The sequence below is a fragment of the Microtus oregoni genome, unplaced genomic scaffold (genome assembly GCF_018167655.1).
Source record: "Microtus oregoni isolate MIOR12 unplaced genomic scaffold, Mior012 000010F_ref0000083, whole genome shotgun sequence".
NCBI lineage: Eukaryota > Metazoa > Chordata > Mammalia > Rodentia > Cricetidae > Microtus > Microtus oregoni.
Genome location: NW_024543069.1, coordinates 11464361 through 11468108, shown reverse-complemented (window position 1 = coordinate 11468108; position 3748 = coordinate 11464361).

Genomic DNA, 3748 nt, shown 5'->3' with positions numbered 1-3748 from the left:
TGAAACCATTATATTTCTGTAACAATAGAGAACTTTGTAAAGCAAAGACACTACAGTTTATTACATACAAGTCTTGAATCTGAGCTGAGGTATTTCCAGCCATATTCTTTTGAATTGCATAGTATGATGACGTATGTTTTGGAAAGCAGGAGGGCCCTGTGTTCAGAACCAAGACTGTCGTGAACTCATGGAATTCCAAACCCAGATCCCATCAGTCCCACTACTCTTTGGATTTTAGTTAGCTTTTGATTTGGGGGCATTCAGAGACCTTTTACTGTTGCAAATTTTTCATGTCCCCATCTTCATTTATGTGATCCTATATAAAGCTGCAACCCATAGCTTAAGAAGCTGTGATGGAGAATGTATTAGAGAATGTGCTGAGTGGGCAAATATAGCAAATTTTAATCCAATATTAGCTTGTTTGAAGAGAAAGATTATATACTTTCCATAGCATGTTCATGTTGAAAGTGGTATGCATCATAAGCTTTCCTAAATCTGAATAAATGATACACATTTTTCCCCCTGTTTTTTTGAGACAGGGTTTCTCTGTGTGACAGCTCTGGCTGTTCTAGAACTCACTCCACAGACCAGGCTGGTCTCACATTCACAGAGATTCACCTGCCTCTGTTTCTGAATGCTAGAATTAGAGGTATGCACCATGCTTGTAAGGCCAATATCCACATTTTAATAGTATTAAGAACCTTTAAAAATATTTAACACTTATAATAAATTTGTCTTATTTTCCTTAGTTTTTGTAAATCTTTTGCTTTGTTCAGCTTTTAAAACCCCTATTACATATACAAATGCATGCTATAATTATATACTTTAGATATAGATTCTTGTTTTACCGATCTACTATTAAAGTCGGTGATTAACTTGCATTTTGCAGAGGAGCAGACAAGGACTGAGAGACTAGAGACTGTATCAGACAGAGGTAAAACCATTTCCTTCTAGTAGATTTAAATTTTATACAGGTACTAAATTCTAAATTTATTTGTTAAGGAAAAGGTAAATACTATTCAACTGTCTTTTAAAATACCACAGGAAGGGGATGTATTATTCACTTCATTCCACTCAATATCAAAACATGTGGCTTTTTGTTAAGGGAGTTCTACATTTCTCTTTCATCAAACTGTCCTTTTGTAGGACAGGGCTGTGGTAAAAATTACTTCAACATTCCAGCAGATTAATTCAACCAAAGATTATTCTGTTTAAATTAAAATCCAATGTAGACATGGTGGGAAGTCACTAAATGGTGGGATAAGGACCCAGGATGCTTCATCTGGGGACCTATCATCTCACAATTTATGGCTCCACTTTTAATATGGAAATTAGAGATAATTGAAGGGAACATCTTAGGGGGCCGATCTGAAGCTGAATTTCACCTAGTATGTTTATATTACATTACCCAGAACCCAGTCACCTCAATCTTGTTTACATGAGAAAGGGGTGGGGAAAGGCAGTCGTGCTTTGAATGATTTGCTGGACTGTAACATTATCTATGTCACAGTTTACATTTAGGGAGCATCTTGAACAAACTCCATATGAAAGTAGGCAGATGAAATCTCTATACTGCAATGCTCATACTCTTAAAGACACAGGGAAAGGGGGAACTCGCATTTTCCATGTTACTCTGTGGCAGGGCACTATTCTAAGTTAAATATTTATCTATGAGCTCTCTTTTGACTTTTGTTTCTGTTTTCCTGGATAGCTTTAGTAATTCCTGAAAGAAATGCTATGTTAAAATATGCATGTTTATTTTTGAAGAATTTAGAAGACAGTAGCAGATGCAGGCACAAATAGGGTATAAGACATATTTATAAGCAAGAAATTTGTGCATCAAAATAGGCTGTTTATGACATATCTCAGTGACCATAGTTTCTTATTTATTCTTTTATAGATGAAGCTCTCTCTACTGAAAGAAGGGTATCTATGAATTTAACTTAGCATTGCCTATCATTCGTATGTGTTATTAGTAAACAAATAAAATATAACATAATCTGTACAAACTTTAATAAAATTTCAAAGCATGCATTTAATGATGAAATGGAAATAGATTGGGCAAGAGTGATTTTAAAGACAGATGTAATTAAGAAAGGTAATTAGCAGCTATTAGAATCTTCTTTTTAGCCAGAGAAACTTGAGCAAAGGGAACTGAAAGGTAGTGGTGAATACTTTAGGTCCTGAAGCTTTGATCATAAATCTATAACTCTCCGAAATTTAATTGTATGTAGAATGTCATGTACAGGCCAGCATGAGAACCCAATCAGCCTATCCATAACCTTGTATTACTACATACAAAGAAGAGTTATTTTCCATTCTCACTTGTCTGCTGTGACACAGAAATGACCATATGCTGGTACATGCATTCTTTGGATAGTGCTTCTTGATATGCTTGTGTCCACCACTGCTTTTGTCTTCAAGATGAAACAGTGGTGGCTCGGAGAGCACACGTGACTTTTGAAGAATTTTATGGAAAAGGTAGAAAATTGGGTACAGGTCTGAGTTTTCTTGATTCTTCATCAAATGCTCTGTCTTCTGTCTACATATATCTGAAATGTAGGAATGCTATTATTTTATCTTAAATTATTGTTATTGTCCAGTGACCTTGTGGAATAGCACTCTTTCCTTTCATGATATTTAGATCTGGTAATGAACACAATTTAACAGTAAGCTTACTTGTTTTTAATTATGCTTAGAAGTAGTAGCAGTCTATTTAATTCTCTATCGTACTCCAAGAATCTACCTAGAAAAATGTCTTGAAACATGGTAGATAAAAAAATATCTGCTGATTGAAGGAAATGTTATAAAAATAATGTGAAATAATTTTACCTTTACTTGTTATATATGCTAAGTATATTTTTCTAGCTATGTAATTCTATCTGGTATCTTTCATTGCTATAAATGTAATATTAGTCTGTGAAAAACTCATTGTCTTTTTTATAATCTAAAATATCTACTGTAAGTCTTTGTGGACAGAAATATGGTCAATGAAGCAAAAATTGCTTTAATAATATAGAATTTTGATGATTAATTTTGAATGTCAGCTTATTTGGATTAAGGGATTTCTGTATAGGCCCAAAAGCACTGTCTTGGGGCATGTCTTTGCAGATGTCTCTAGAAGGTATTGGCATTAGGATCAGTAAATCAATTAAAGAAGAGATGTCTCACCCAAAGATGACTGATACCAATCCATAGATGTCTCAATACAAAAGGGCCGCTGAAAGGTCTCTCTCTCCCCCCCACGCGCGTGCGCGCACGTGCGCGCGCGCACACACACACACACACACACACACACACGTATACGTGAATATATATATGTATTTGTAAAGATGAAGATATTTACTAATCTATTATATTTACAATGTGCTGACTTTTAGGTATAATTCTCTACCTCCATATATACGTATGACCTATCTCTCGGCCTACATCTACCTTCCTGTCTCCTGGAAAGGGACCATGCTTCTTTTCCCATTTTTGTGTTTTGGAACTCTGGCGTCTCAGGTTTCTGCTTAGACTGAGAGTTAATGGTACTGATTTTATCGGTTCTAATGACTTCAAACATGGAGCCATACTGCTGGCTTCCACTGTCCTCTATATTGTCTTATCATGAGACTTCTAGTTCTTCAGAATGGCATAATTTCTTAATAAATTCCATCGTGCATGCATGTATGTATGTACCTATCATCTATCATCATCCTACTGATTCTGTGTATTTGAAAAAGCTTGACTAGTAATAGTCAGTCAT